Source organism: Oncorhynchus clarkii, chromosome 33, assembly GCF_045791955.1.
Source record: "Oncorhynchus clarkii lewisi isolate Uvic-CL-2024 chromosome 33, UVic_Ocla_1.0, whole genome shotgun sequence".
Classification (NCBI taxonomy): Eukaryota; Metazoa; Chordata; class Actinopteri; order Salmoniformes; family Salmonidae; genus Oncorhynchus; species Oncorhynchus clarkii.
The window spans coordinates 12,085,390-12,102,352 of NC_092179.1; positions in this window are offsets into that span (position 1 = coordinate 12,085,390).

Sequence of the window (16,963 nt, forward strand, 5' to 3'; positions counted from 1 at the left end):
AAAGCACTTTTAAAGAATAACCAGGCATCTTCTACTGACGGAATGAGGTCAACATCATTCCAGGATACTCGGGCCAGGTTGATTAGAAAGGCCTGCTCGCTGAAGTGTTTTAGGGAGCGCTTGAGAGTGAAGAGGGGTGGTCGTTTGACTGCATACCCATTATGGACGCAAGCAATGAGGCAGTGATTGCTGAGATCCCGGTTGAAGACATTAGAGGTGTATTTGTAGGGCAGGTTGGTTAGGATGATATCTATAAGGGTGCCTGTGTTTACGGATTTGGGGTTGTACCTGGTAGGTTCATTGATAATTTGTGTGAAATTGAGGGCATCAAGCTTAGATTGTAAAATGGCCAAGGTGTTAAGCATGTCCCAGTTTAGGTCACCTAACAGCACGAGCTCTGAAGATAGATGGGGTGCAATCAATTCACATATGGTGTCCAGGGCACAGCTGGGGGCAGAAGGTGGTCTATAGCAAGCGGCAAAACAAACTTAGGGAGGAGGCTTTTAATGTTAACATGCATGAAACCAATGCTTCTACGTTTACAGAAGTCAACAAATGAGAGCGCCTGGGGAATGGGAGGGCAGCTAGGCACTGCAGGGCCTGGATTAACCTCTACATCACCAGAGGAACAGAGGAGGAGTAGGATAAGGGTACGGCTAAAGGCTAAAAGAAGTGGTTGTCTAGTACGTTCAGAACAGAGAGTAAAAGGAACAGGTTTCTGGGCGCGGTAGAATAGATGCAATGCATAATGTACAGACAAAGGTATGGTAGGATGTGAGTACAGTGGAGGTAAACCTAGTCATTGAGTGACGATGAGAGAGGTATTGTCTCTAGAGACATCAATTAAACCAGGTGAGGTCACTGCATGTGTGGGAGGTGGGACAAGAGGGTTAGCTGAGGCATATTGAGCAGGGCTGGAGGCTCTACAGTGAAACAAGACAATAATTACTAACCAAAACAGCAATGGACAAGGCATATTGACATTAGGGAGAGGCATGAGTAGCCGAGTGATCATAGGGTCCAGTGAGTAGCTGAGCGGGCTGGAGACACGGTGATTCACACAGCTAGCGGGCCAGGGAGGGCAGGCTAGCAGAAGGGCCTTAGAGGGACGTCGCGACGGAAGAAGTCTGTTGTAGCCCCCTCGTGTGGTTACGTCGGCAGACCAGTCGTGATGGATCTCTAGGGGTCCGTTTAGTAAAAGGGTCCATGCCAATTGGCAAAATAGGTATAGAAGCTCAAAGAATTGGCTGATGGACCTCTTCAGCGAACAGTCCTATATTCTCTAGACAGCTAGTGGGCCGCGGCTAGCAGGCTAGCAGATGGGCATTCAGGGGATGTCGTGCCGGAGGAGCCTGTTGTAAAAACCCCTCGGGTGGATTACGTCGGTTGTCCAGTCATGATGGATTGGCGGGGCACCGTATCGGCAATAAAAATAGGTATTGTAGCCCAAGGAGTGGCTGATGGACCACTTCAACTAGCCGGGAGATGGGCCGAGCATAGGCTAGCTCCAGGCTTACTGGTGCTTGCTTCGGGACAGAGATGTCAGCCAGGAGAAGCAAAAATCGGATAGCAGCTAGCTAGCTGCGATGATCCAGGTGAAGAGGTTCAGAGCTTGTGGTAGGAATCCGGGGATATGGAGAAAAATAAGTCTGATAAGCTCTGGGTTGAATCGTGTTGTGCAGACTGGCAGGAGTTGTCCGGGATAAAGGTTAGCTGATGACTGCTAGCAGTGGCTAGCTGACTACTAGCTAGTAGCTAGTTAGCTGGCTAGCTTCTGTTGGGGGTTCCGGTTCTAAAGTAAAGAAAATACCAGATCCGTACCACATTGGATGAGGCGGGTTGCAGGAGAGTATGTTCAAGTTGGGGTTAAGACAAATATAAAAAATATATTAGAAGAAAAAATATATAAAGATATATACACGGGACACGACAAGACAATGACAAAAGACGCCTGACTGCTACACCATCTTGATTTCTTGTAGTTTATTGCTAGAAAAGCATCCAGGACTTCTTTTTCTATAAATAGCCAAAAAATACTATCATTTCTTTGATCATTCAGCAAGTTTCCCCTATCAGCAATATCATTGTGAATAGGCTTTAAAGTTATTTCAAAAAGATAGCCAGCTTTTTTCCGTAATGAGGCCAGTGTCTGAATTAATTTGTTGGGGCAGAGAGGAAGATTTAGCCGGGTTCCCATTACAATCCAAAAGAGTGGTTATATTATAATCAGATTTATTTAGCCTCTCTGATTTTTCTTACACAATGATTCCTCGGTTGCTTAAAAGCTTGCCAGTCCGGGCCTAAGCCTGTGTTCCTGGCCTTGACCCAAGCATCTCTTTTATGAATGACTTCTGAACCTACCGGAGTATACCAGGCATTCAATCTACCTTTAACCATACATTTTTGAAGAGAGCATGATTATCCACCGTATGGAAGACATCTGAAAAAAGGCTCAAAGCTAAATCAGGTTCAGGGATAGGTGAAATACAATCAAGGTCACTGTGCTTAGATTTTTGTATTCTCACATATCTAACACAACCAACTGGGAAATGGTCAATAATGTCTTGGGCAAAGACACCAGTAGAAACATTATTCTCTGCTGTATTCGTTAAAATGAGATCAATCAGAGTTGACTTTGAAGGATCTTTAAGGTTGAGCCCTGTAGGCTTAGTCACCAGCTGGGTTGGGTTTAGATCATTACACATGTCTTTTAGATTGTCTGAAGCCTGCATTTCACAATCATAATTTAGGTCACCCACAATAATAAATTCTGATTTAATGGAAGAAGACAAAAAGCTAGTTAACTCCGAGCGCACAAAGGTTAGCCGACGGAGGACGGTAGACCCCTATAACAGTTACGAATACATTTTTCACCAGACAAAGGCTTAAAGATAGCAGCTAAATAAAAATGGCAAGGGAAATCAATTTCAGTAAAGACACAGAGAAATTATTTTTAATAAGAATGGCCACTCTACCACCTCTATCCTGTCTGTCACCTCTGAACACATTATAACCCTCAATATTAATATCAGAGTCCAGAATGTCCCCAGAGATCCAGAATGTCCGGCATAATGAATCCGGCATAGCCCAGGTCTTGATGTAATCCAGCTCAGGAAGTAAGCTCCTAATGTTCAGATCATTTACCATTTTTAAAATCACATGGAGACTCCAAATCAAACAAGCTATGTTCAATAAGCGGTTAGTCGCAGGCCCTGTCTGGTGGATGATATTAATATAGTTGGTATGGCTATAAGATTTCATAGAACTGAACCATTTGGTCTATCCCTATTAGTAATAGAGCAAGGAGTAGACATTTTAATTACTTTTCCAAGGTAAGGACCATAGTGCCTGAGGCTGCAGCCTGTGTCAAAATGGGGAAGCCCCATAATGATGATACGTTATAAACTTGGGTTTTGGTCGCTATCGTGCAAGCCCTCTACGTGATTTGAACTAACGATAGCAGATCTAAGAGTGGAGCTGATTTCCTGATATGAATTGTAACTCAGTAAAAACTTTAACATTGTTGCGTGTTGAGTTTATATTTTGGTTCGGTGTAGGTTGGCGAGGAATCAGCTAAAAGTCAATCAATCCACATAGTGTGATAGCTAGTTAGTTAGATTGAATCACACAGATTGTAGGATCACCACAGTTATAGGCAGCAAGAACCCAACCACAGACTAGAAACCAGCCAGAACTAGGACCCACAAGAAACACAACCCAGGCACAAAACTCGCAGGATAATAGTGATGGGCATTCCGGCTCTTTTCAGTGAGCCAGCTCGTTCGGCTCAGCTCTTTTGGATCCCAAACGGCTCCTTAAAAAAATGTATTTTTTCAAGTCAAACAGTCTGCGATAGTTTGACTATGATTGGTGTTAAAACAATTCTAATGAAATTATTAAATTAAATCATAGTCTACCAAAACCACAATGTATTTAAAAATGTGTTGGTTTGTTATGAAAAATAATGCTATTAAACATTTGCATTTAAAGTATAACTTTTTAATGTATATAAACAAAGTGCATATAAATGTAACAATTCAAAACTAATATAATCTGAACAGCATAACATAATAATGCACCATATCAAAGAAAAATAAATAACAATTTGCAAAACTGCAGCATGCCACAAATTGAAATAAATGTTAAAAAAAGAACGATGCTATTACACATGTGCATTTAAAGTAGAACGTTTTATTGTATATAAACAAAGTGCATATAAATGTAACAATTCAGAAAGAATACAATCTGAACAACATAATAATAGAATATTGCACCATAGCAAATAAAAATAAATAACAATGTGCAGAACTGAACTGAGAACTCTTTTCTCTCTCTTCTTTATTGCCATGTAATAACCAGCAGCACACAGCAATGCTGACCATATTTTGCTTTTATGAGAGATTTTCATTCAGAAATGCAAACTGCCTCACTTTTGAGGGGCTGATGCGGTTTCTTCTCTCAGTAATTATTTGTCCTGTTTTCGAGAAGACCCTCTCAGAGGGAACAGATGTGGCCAATATGCGGAGTATCCCTGTCATGACTTTAGTAAGCCATGGGTAGACAAGAGGCCTTGATCTTCCACCAGGAGGGGCTCCTCCAAATAGGATCGGACCTCCATTATGACATCTGCTGAGGGATTCCTTCGTGCTGCATCCCCAGTTGCTCTCTCATCAAACAGCATCCAAACAGCAGACTTTTGTGGCACTAGTGCTGGTGCTTCTGCTCCATCTGATCCCTATTCTTCCTGTTGCCCTGGTTCATGAGCCAGCTGACTTCTGGGGCTGTCCCTCCCTGCTGCTGAGGTTATTATTTGAAGAGCCTCATCAATCGCTCTGGCATCACTGAAGGCTACCTTCTTAAACCTGGGGTCAAGTGCAGCGGTTTCTGATAGCACGTGGTTATATTCCATTCTGTGGAACTTTCTGTCCATTGATGAACATAGGGTGTCCATCAACTCTGTCACATGTCCTGTGGTTACATTTGCTTCTCTCTGGCGGCTGGCTGTGATTCCCTGCAGACGCTTACACAGGAGTATAATTTTTGAGGCTGTCACATAGCTGAATAGAGAGAACAGTAACTTATTAGTTCATGTTCATGTTTTGTCTACTGATACTACATTCTCATCTACTGCTCATAGACATATGAAATACTGGATTAAATAAGGATGTAGTAATAACTGCTTACTCTACCTCTCTCCACTGACCTCCACAGTGACCTGCTCAAAGGGTTCCAGGACTCTGCACACCTCTTCCACCACCTCCCATTCCTCTTGGGTCAGAGCATCAACAGGTGCATTGACAATGGCCAGGGTAGAGATGATGGCATCCTTTGACTCAAGAAACCGCTTCAACATATAAAATGTTGAATTCCACCTTGTAGTGCAGTCTTGTTTAGGCCTCAGCTCAAGCATCCCCATCTGGCGTTGTGTAGACTTTAGTTTTTCAGTACCTACTGTGCTCATGTGGATGTATTCCACAGCTGCTTTCACTTTGTCCACAGTGGGCTTCATCACCTTCAGAGCAACTCTTACAATCAAATCAAATCAAATTTTATTTGTCACATACACATGGTTAGCAGATGTTAATGCGAGTGTAGCGAAATGCTTGTGCTTCTAGTTCCGACAATGCAGTAATAACCAACAAGTAATCTAACTAACAATTCCAAAACTACTGTCTTGTACACAGTGTAAGGGGATAAAGAATATGTACATAAGGATATATGAGTGAATGATGGTACAGAGCAGCATAGGCAAGATACAGTAGATGGTATAGAGTACAGTATATACATATGAGATGAGTATGTAAACAAAGTGGCATAGTTAAAGTGGCTACTGATACATGTATTACATAAGGATACAGTCGATGATATAGAGTACAGTATATACGTATGCATATGAGATGAATAATGTAGGGTAAGTAACATTATATAAGGTAGCATTGTTTAAAGTGGCTAGTGATATATTTACATCATTTCCCATCAATTCCCATTATTAAAGTGGCTGGAGTTGAGTCAGTGTCAGTGTGTTGGCAGCAGCCATTCAATGTTAGTGGTGGCTGTTTAACAGTCTGATGGCCTTGAGATAGAAGCTGTTTTTCAGTCTCTTGGTCCCAGCTTTGATGCACCTGTACCGACCTCGCCTTCTGGATGATAGCGGGGTGAACAGGCAGTGGCTCGGGTGGTTGATGTCCTTGATGATCTTTATGGCCTTCCTGTGACATCGGGTGGTGTAGGTGTCCTGGAGGGCAGGTAGTTTGCCCCCGGTGATGCGTTGTGCAGACCTCACTACCCTCTGGAGAGCCTTACGGTTGAGGGCGGAGCAGTTGCCGTACCAGGAGGTGATACAGCCCGCCAGGATGCTCTCGATTGTGCGTCTGTAGAAGTTTGTGAGTGCTTTTGGTGACAAGCCGAATTTCTTCAGCCTCCTGAGGTTGAAGAGGCGCTGCTGCGCCTTCTTCACAATGCTGTCTGTGTGAGTGGACCAATTCAGTTTGTCTGTGATGTGTATGCCGAGGAACTTAAAACTTGCTACCCTCTCCACTACTGTTCCATCGATGTGGATAGGGGGGTGTTCCCTCTGCTGTTTCCTGAAGTCCACAATCATCTCCTTAGTTTTGTTGACGTTGAGTGTGAGGTTATTTTCCTGACACCACACTCCGAGGGCCCTCACCTCCTCCCTGTAGGCCGTCTCGTCGTTGTTGGTAATCAAGCCTACCACTGTTGTGTCGTCCGCAAACTTGATGATTGAGTTGGAGGCGTGCGTGGCCACGCAGTCGAGGGGTGAACAGGGAGTACAGGAGAGGGCTCAGAACGCACCCTTGTGGGGCCCCAGTGTTGAGGATCAGCGGGGAGGAGATGTTGTTGCCTACCCTCACCACCTGGGGGCGGCCCGTCAGGAAGTCCAGTACCCAGTTGCAAAGGGCGGGGTCGAGACCCAGGGTCTCGAGCTTGATGACGAGCTTGGAGGGTACTATGGTGTTGAATGCCGAGCTGTAGTCAATGAACAGCATTCTCACATAGGTATTCCTCTTGTCCAGATGGGTTAGGGCGGTGTGCAGTGTGGTTGAGATTGCATCGTCTGTGGACCTATTTGGGCGGTAAGCAAATTGGAGTGGGTCTAGGGTGTCAGGTAGGGTGGAGGTGATATGGTCCTTGACTAGTCTCTCAAAGCACTTCATGATGACGGAAGTGAGTGCTACGGGGCGGTAGTCGTTTAGCTCAGTTACCATAGCTTTCTTGGGAACAGGAACAATGGTGGCCCTCTTGAAGCATGTGGGAACAGCAGACTGGTATAGGGATTGATTGAATATGTCCGTAAACACACCGGCCAGCTGGTCTGCGCATGCTCTGAGGGCGCGGCTGGGGATGCCGTCTGGGCCTGCAGCCTTGCGAGGGTTAACACGTTTAAATGTCTTACTCACCTCGGCTGCAGTGAAGGAGAGACCGCATGTTTTCGTTGCAGGCCGTGTCAGTGGCACTGTATTGTCCTCAAAGCGGGCAAAAAAGTTATTTAGTCTGCCTGGGAGCAGGACATCCTGGTCCGTGACTGGGCTGGATTTCTTCCTGTAGTCCGTGATTGACTGTAGACCCTGCCACATGCCTCTTGTGTCTGAGCCGTTGAATTGAGATTCTACTTTGTCTCTGTACTGACGCTTAGCTTGTTTGATAGCCTTGCGGAGGGAATAGCTGCACTGTTTGTATTCGGTCATGTTACCAGACACCTTGCCCTGATTAAAAGCAGTGGTTCGCGCTTTCAGTTTCACGCGAATGCTGCCATCAATCCACGGTTTCTGGTTAGGGAATGTTTTAATCGTTGCTATGGGAACGACATCTTCAACGCACGTTCTAATGAACTCGCACACCGAATCAGCGTATTCGTCAATGTTGTTGTCTGACGCAATACGAAACATGTCCCAGTCCACGTGGTGGAAGCAGTCTTGGAGTGTGGAGTCAGCTTGGTCGGACCAGCGTTGGACAGACCTCAGCGTGGGAGCCTCTTGTTTTAGTTTCTGTCTGTAGGCAGGGATCAACAAAATGGAGTCGTGGTCAGCTTTTCCGAAAGGCGGGCGGGGCAGGGCCTTATATGCGTCGCGGAAGTTAGAGTAACAATGATCCAAGGTCTTTCCACCCCTGGTTGCGCAATCGATATGCTGATAAAATTTAGGGAGTCTTGTTTTCAGATTAGCCTTGTTAAAATCCCCAGCTACAATGAATGCAGCCTCCGGATAAATGGTTTCCAGTTTGCAAAGAGTCAAATAAAGTTCATTCAGAGCCATCGATGTGTCTGCTTGGGAGGGGATATATACGGCTGTGATTATAATCGAAGAGAATTCTCTTGGTAGATAATGCGGTCTACATTTGATTGTGAGGAATTCTAAATCAGGTGAACAGAAGGATTTGAGTTCCTGTATGTTTCTTTCATCACACCATGTCACATTAGTCAATCAGGTTAATTGTGTGGGCAAGACATGGATGATGGGTCCATTTTAACATTTTTATGGCTTTGGTTATGTTAGCTGCATTGACTCTAACACAACAGACCACTTTTCCATCTACTGGCCATTTTCTGGCCACTCTCTGGCTATTCAACAGTAATTCTGCCAAGTTCTTTGAGGTGTGTCTGTCGCTGAACTCAAAGCAGTCCAGAAGACAGCTAGACATTGAAAAATCTTCAATGAAGAGACATTTAAAACGGGAACGTTTTTTATCCAAAAATGAAATAGCGCCCCTAGAGATGCAACTGTTAAGAAGTGTAAGAAGTGGTATGTAAGAAGTGGTTAGCCTTGATGTCCAGCAGTCAGTGGTAAGGCAAACTGCAGTAGCTTTTTGGACTCTTTCCCGCACTGAAGCCTGTGTGCTCTCTGCTTGGTATTGTGTACATTGGATTTAGACTATTGCTATAATTTCTAAAACCTCTGTCCTCCACGATAAAAAATGGCTGGAAATCGGTGGCAATCATTTTAGCCAATGCAATATCAATTTGGCCTTGTTTTGCTACAGACAGACTTTGGCATAAACTTGTCCATAGAAGACTGCGTTGCTGTGGGTCGCAGAGTAGGCCTTGGAAGGGATGTAGTTTGCGGTACATGCTGGTGGAAGTCGGGAGGGAGGCAAGCACTAGACGGGCAGTGGGAGAGTCAAAAAGAGTAAATCCATGTAGGCTGTAGTTCGGCAGTAGTTCAAAAACATCCAAGACAAGATGTCAAGTGGAAGGTTGAAAGCAGGAGTAGACAGGTGTCTGCTAGGATAATGCCCCAGTGCAGAGAATGGTGACCAGGTATATCCAAGTAGGCCTAAAAGGTTTCGGCAGACCTATTGTCCAATGTGTTCACAGCAAGGTGAAACAAAGCTAAATGTAGACAAAAATCCACACAAACAAAAACACACATTAGATACTGTATTCTTGGCATACCTCACCTATATAACTACTCCTATACATACTGTGTTCTCCACATAGCTCATTCTATATAACTACTGCTGTACATACTGTATTCTCCACATAACCCATCCTGTATAACTATGCCTGTACATACAGTATTCTCCACACAGCTCATTATATATAACTACTGCTGTACATACTGTATTCTCCACATAGCTCATCCAATATAACTACTGCTGTACATACTGTGTTTTCCACATAGCTCATTCTCTATAACTACTGCAGTACATGCTGTATTCTCCACATAGCTCATCCTGTATAACTACTGCTGTACATACTGTATTCTCCACATAGCTCATCCAATATAACTACTGCTGTACATACTGTGTTCTCCACATAGCTCATTCTATATAACTACTGCTGTACATACTGTATTCTCCACATAACCCATCCTATATAACTACTGCTGTACATACTGTATTCTCCACATAACTCATCCTATATAACTACGGCTGTGCAAACAGTATTCTCCACATAGCTCATCCTGTATAACTACTGCTGTGCATACTCTATTCTTCACATAGCTTATCCTATATACAGTTGAAGTCGGAAGTTTACATACACCTTAGCCAAACACATTTAAACTCAGTTTTTCACAATTCGTGACATTTAATCCAAGTAAAAAATTCCCTGTTTAACGTCAGTTAGTATCACCACTTTATTTGAAAAATGTCAAATGTCAGAATAAAAGTAGAGAGAATGATTTATTCAGATTTGATTTCTTTCATCACATTCCCAGTGGGTCAGAAGTTTACATATACTCAATTATTATTTGATATGATTGCCTTGAAATTGTTTAACTTGGGTCAAACGTTTTAGTTAGCCTTCCATAAGATTCCCACAATAAGTTGGGTGAATTTTGGCCCATTCCTCCTGACAGAGCTGGTGTAACTGAGTCAGGTTTGTCAGCCTCCTTGCTCGCACACACTTTTTCAGTTCTGCCCACAAATTTTCTATAGGATTGAGGTCAGGGCTTTGTGATGGCCAATCCAATACCTTGACTTTGTTGTCCTTAAGCCATTTTGCCACAACTTTGGAAGTATGCTTGAGGTCATTGTCCATTTGGGAGACCAATTTGCGACAAAGCTTTAACTTCCTGACTGATGTCGTGAGATGTTACTTCAATATATCAACATAATTTTCCATCCACATGATAACATCTATTTTGTGAAGTGCACCAGTCCCTCCTGCAGCAAAGCACCCCCACAACATGATGCTGCCACCCCCGTACTTCACGGTTGGGATGGTGTTCTTTGGCTTGCAAGCATTCCCTTTTTCCTCCAAACATAACGATGGTCAATATGGCCAAACAGTTCTATTTTTGTTTCATCAGACCAGAGGACATTGCTCCAAAAAGTATGATCTTTGTCCCCATGTGCAGTTGCAAACCGTAGTCTGGCTTTTTTATGGCGGTCTTGGAGCAGTGGCTTCTTCCTTGCTGAGCCGCCATTCAGGTTATGTCAATATAGGACTTGTTTTACTGTGGATATAGATAATTTTGTACCTGTTTCCTACAGCATCTTCACAAGGTCATTTGCTGGTGTTCTGGGATTGATTTTCACTTTTCGTACCAAAGTACGTTCATCTCTAGGAGACAGAACGCGTCTCCTTCCTGAGCGGCATTACGGCTGCGTGGTCCCATGGTGTTTATACTTGCGTACTATTATTTGTACAGATGAACGTGGTACTTGCTCCCAAGGATGAACCAGACTTGTGGAGGTCTACAATTTATTTTGTGAGGTCTTTTGATTTTCCCATGATGTCAAGCAAAGAGACGCTGAGATTGAAGGTAGGCCTTGAAATACATCCACAGGTACACCTCCAATTGACTTAAATTATGTCAATTAGCCTATCAGAAGCTTCTAAAGCCATGACATAATTTTCTGGAATTTTCCAAGCTGTTTAAAGGCACAGTCAACTTAGTGTATGTGAACCTCTGACCCACTGGAATTGTGATACAGTGAATTCTAAGTGAAATAATCTGTCTGTAAACAATTGTTGGAAAAATGACTTGTGTCATGCACAAAGTAGATGTCCTAACCGACTTGCCAAAACTATAGTTTGTTAACAAGAAATTTGTGGAGTGATTGAAAAATGAGTTTTAATGACTTCAACCTAAGTGTATGTAAATGTCCGACTTCAACTGTACCTAAAGCGAACATTGCCATTGGCGGCACTGAGTCACACTGAGAGATATCCAATGCAACCTTGTTTACAATTTCGAACACAGCAATGTGAGATGTAATCTACACCTCAATTAGGCTGATAGAATTCTTCATTATTTCGTTTAATGATTTTTAATTTGAGCGTCATGACTTCTCTATAGCCTACCCTTTCTCGTTCTTAGCTTCTAACGCAAGTGGGACGGGCGTGGCTTCGTGACAACGATCACAAGAGCAGCTGCTCACCAATATGACAGCTCCACTGCAGTCCCACCTCCGACAACGCCATAACATCAGCTATGTGGGTGTCGGCTATCATCAGTTAACGAATGATCTGATTGAATTTAGGCCTTAGACATTTACTGCACTGCTGGAGCTAGAAACACAAGCATTTCACTTTTCCTGCTTTTTAACATCTGCTAATCTGTGTTCGCAACAAATAAACTTTGATTTGATTTCATAATGCATTGTACCTGTCGGTATTAAGTGTTACTGTACCTTTATATTTACAGTTTTTTCCAACTGCTTACACAAGTTTTCAAAACTGTCTCCTTTTTTCCAAAACTGCACACACAAAATGCAAAATGCCTCACATCTCCTTCAAAATGTAACACTGCATTCAAAATGCCATAAACACATGTCAGAATGAAGCATTTGCATCAAATGGCAAACACTGCTTTCATAATAGTACATTTTTGGATATACCATGTAAACACTGTTGTTCTAAATCTAAAGCTCTTTGGTCTTTCATAGGCTTATATCTATATTTCAATACAATGTTCTACAGTGAAAGTAATCTGCTGAGCGGGGTAACAAGTACACTGTAAACACCAATGCAATGTAGAAACAGAAAATATTTATTAGGCCAAACATTACTGTTGTATACAGTAGCATACAATTTGTGTGTGTGGGGTACCGGGGGGGTCAGGAATTGGTAGGGGGGGGGGGGACCACCAGTGCTAAGCTACCCTTCATCTCTTCTCCGGAGTCTGGCCACAATACTTCGTCCACATCACAAGATACGTTTTCTCTTGCCAAACATCGAGGGAAGTATATCCTAGCATGGCGTATCCAACCTTGGACAGAGGCAACCTCTATGTCCCCACATAGACCATATTTATAATTGCAGTCTCTTGTACATCTGTAAACAAGCGTCCTCGTCCTCCATGATGTCTTTGCCTTTCCACTCTGTACAGAATTCAAACACAGTATGTGTTCAGCATAGGAACTGTAAACAATGTACAAAAAAATGTAGTACAGCATGATAACCAACCTCATTCATTCAATGCAGTGCAGTAAATGGATGGCTTAGAGTTACAAATGTTTATGCAATACTATGCAGTCGTACGTATTTTACAGTACATTGCTGTAATGCTAAAATAGTCATTAGATAGTTGCATACCTGTTCTCATTTCTGAAGGTTCGAATTATGGACGCCACTGTAAATCGACTCAAGTTGGGCTGGACTCTCAGTCCAGCCTCTCTCATGGTCAACCCGTGGTTGATTGCATGATCAACAAGTTTTGCCCTAATCTCATCAGAGATGGCTCTCCTTCCTTCTCTTCTTTGCCCTCGTCCTCTTCCTCTCCCTCCTACTCCTCTTGCTCTCTGTCCATTGTTGGCATCCATTGTTCAAAACAGGTCATCTGACCTTTGACCTATTTATAGGCCTATACTACAGTAAAGCAGTGATTGGTTAGTGATCAGTTAAGCTATTAGTGTTTGCACATGTGAGGAGTGTGTGTGTGACCTGGTGAATAAGTGTAGCATTTTGATTGGTTGTGTTTAGAAAAGGAAAGCAAGTCACTTCCTGTTCGATTTTTGTGTTTTAGGTAGATAATTGTGTGTAGTGTTTTGAAAAAAGTGTTTTATGCAATTGACAACTGAGTCAAACGCTGAGAAATAGCTTATGGTTTTGGATATTTGGTGTGTAGTTTTGCACTTTGAGTGAGAGGTTTCAAAAATCGTGTGACTTGAAAAGATTTTGTGTGTAAGCAGTTGGAAAAAACTGTAATACACGAGATTGTGTTGAAGCATAACAACTCCATCTCCCCGGAATGTTTATCTATTTAAAAATGGGTAACTACTGCAGCAGGACTATGCATGGGTAAATAATGAAGACTATAGTAAAAGTGTAAAGAGCTGTGTGCCTCTGGAGGCTGAGACCAATCAATTCTGATGGATTCATAATTCATTGGTACACGGTGCAAACACAGACACATGAAATCTTCATGGTCTTCCCATGTTCTTCCTCTCTCTCACTCTCTCTTGCTCTCTCGCTCTCTCACAATCCAATATCTTCATCATTAAGTTGTAGTTACAATGTGTGTGTGTGTGTGTGTGTGTGTGTGTGTGTGTGTGTGTGTGTGTGTGTGTGTGTGCGTGCGTGCGTGCGTGCGTGTGTGTGTGTGTGCCTTCATGCGTGCAAGTAGTAGGGTGTATGTCTCCTGCCACACATTATCTCTCCTACCACACACACACACATGCCAAGGTTACTGGGAGAGAGACTCTCCAAGGACTCTACATATGATAGACATGTTAATTGGATTTAAACCTGGCAGCTTCACTACCTGCTTAGTACAGTATAACTTCTCAAGGTCAGATAGAAGATGGAAAGTCTTGGAGTCATCTGTCTCTCTCTCCCTCTCCTGTCTCTGTCTCTCTCACTCTCTACCTCGCTCTGTCTCTACTTTCCTCCTTTCCTACCAACCCCCCTCCTCTCTCTCCTTCCAACCCCCCTCCTCTCTCTCTTTCCAATCCACCGCCCCTGTCTTTCCCTCCCTACATCAGTCCTGCTTATCTCCTCCTCAATCCAGCCTCCCCAGGTGGCTACAGTAGGACATGGCTCCAGTGTTCCAGTCTCCCACCTTGATCCTGAAGGTCAAAGATACAGTATGATGCTCTTTCCCCTGCCAGCTCCCACAGTGATGCCTCAGCTCTTGCATATGGTTCCTGTCACACACACGCACACATGCACACACACACGCTCACTCACACACACACACGCGCGCACACACACGTATTGCCAAGTCGACAGCAGTGAGTCTCCCTGGTTGTGATTTACGTCTTTATCGAGCTACAGTAAGAGGGCCATCAAGTGTGTGGTCTATAAACACAGTACTTAACACTAATGTGATCAGATACAGTAGCTGCCTAACTAATGGGATAATTTAATTATCAGGGAGCGAGCCTATTGAGTCATTGATCTACTGGCCATTGGCTGTGCAGAAATGCTGAAGGTCAATTTGGTCAAATATAATCTAACCTTGAGTATTACAAATGATGACACAGTAGCTACCAAGATAACACATAACCTTCTTAGAACCATATGTTTCTTAGAGCTTGGTGAGAGTTTGTTTGCCCAATGGTCATTTTGCATCTTCCCACAAAGTTCTGGGAATGGTGCAGGATACCCAGCTAGCACATAACGTTCTGAGAACCATATGTTTCTCAGGTAGGAATTTCAGTACTTCAGGATAACGTTTCCTACAGGTTTTCTCGTGGTTCTATTTAAATGAATGTTCTGAAATTGTTCCGAGAACGTTAAGAAATAACGTTGTTCTTTGTGAATTTTCTGCAGGTTTACTCGTGGTTTTATTTAAAGTCACGTTCTCAAAACATTAAAAAGACTCCACAAAAACCACAAGAATACATTCGTAACTTTCAAAGAATGTTCTAAGAATGTTATTTAATAACATATACATTCCGTTCTCACTGGCAACCAAACTCTCTCTATCCCCTATCTTGTTAAGTGTGTTCAGGTCTATTGGCCACACCTGATCTTAATGATTACTTGTTTCTTTTGAAATGGGGTCTGTTTGAATAGAATAAAATGAACAGCTTTGTATCAGCTAACCTCTGCGGGATTGGTGTCCCGGTTGAGCTAACGTGCGCTAATGTGATTAGCATGATGCTGTAAGTAACAAGAACATTTCCCAGGACATTGACATGTGTTATATGGGCAGAAATCTTAAATTCTTGTTAATCTAACTGCACTGTCCAATTTACAGTAGCTATTACAGTGAAAAAATACCATGCTATTGTTTGAGGAGAGTGCACAACAACAAAAAACTTTTATCACAGTAACTGGTTTGATACATTCACCTCTGAAGGTAAATAATATACTTACTTTCAGTAATCTTGCTCCGATTAGTCATCCTGAGGGTCCCAGAGATCAAATAGAGCATAGTAAACCCCTGCTGTGTCTGGATCGAGAACAGAAGATCATAGGTTTGAATCTCACTGACGCCATGCCACAACAAAAAAATAAATGTGTTTGCATGATTATTGCTTAAGTAAATTAGTGTCCATGTATCCCATCTGTGGTTGGAGTTCAAAACAGTTAACCTATGCTAGAGGTGTTATTAAACTCTTATTGAAACATGTTCTCAGAATGTTATTTAATAACCTATAATTTACCTTCTCAGAACACTAATCAAATCTTCCAGGTAAACATTCAGGGAACCATAGTAAAACGTTCTCAGAACCTCCCTGCAACCTAAAACTTAGTTCCCAGAACAGGCTAAATGTACACTTCTATTCTAAGAACAATTTAAATCATTATGTTTTACCAGTCAGGAAACGTATGGCTTCGTTCCCAGAACCAATGGGAAACAAAAAACTTACTTTCCCAAATTTCCAAGGAACCAAAGTGCTAGTTGGGTACTGTGTGGCCAGTTTTTTCCTCCAGTTGGTTTTCAATGTGGTCTTAATATCCTCAATCCTTGAATAGTCTATTAGTTCATAAAATGATGATACAGTATCTAGCCTACTGTGTATATATTTATTTTATATTTTATTTTATTTAACCTTTATTTAACTAGGCAAGTCAGTTAAGAACAAATTATTCTTTACAATGACGGACTACCAAAAGGCAAAAGGCCTCCTGCGGGGATGGGGGCCTGGGGTAAAAATATATATATATATAAAATATAGGACAAAACACACATCACAACAAGAGATACACAACACTAAATAAAGAGAGACCTCAGACAACAACATAGCAAGGCAGCAACACATTACAACACAGCATGGTAGCAACACAACATAACAACAACATGGTAGCAACACAACATGGTAGCAGCACAAAACATGGTACAAATATTATTGGGCACAGACAACAGCACAAAGGACAAGAAGGTAGAAACAACAATACATCTCACAAGGCAGCCACAACTGTCAGTAAGAGTGTCATGATTGAGTGTGTGAATTAAGAGATTGAGATAAAACTGCCCAGTTTGAGTGTTTGTTGAAGCTCGCTCCAGTCGCTAGCTGCAGCGAACTGAAGAGAGGAGCAACCCAGGGATGTGTGCGCTTTGGGGACCTTTAACAGAATGTGACTGGCAGAACGGGTGTTGTATGTGGA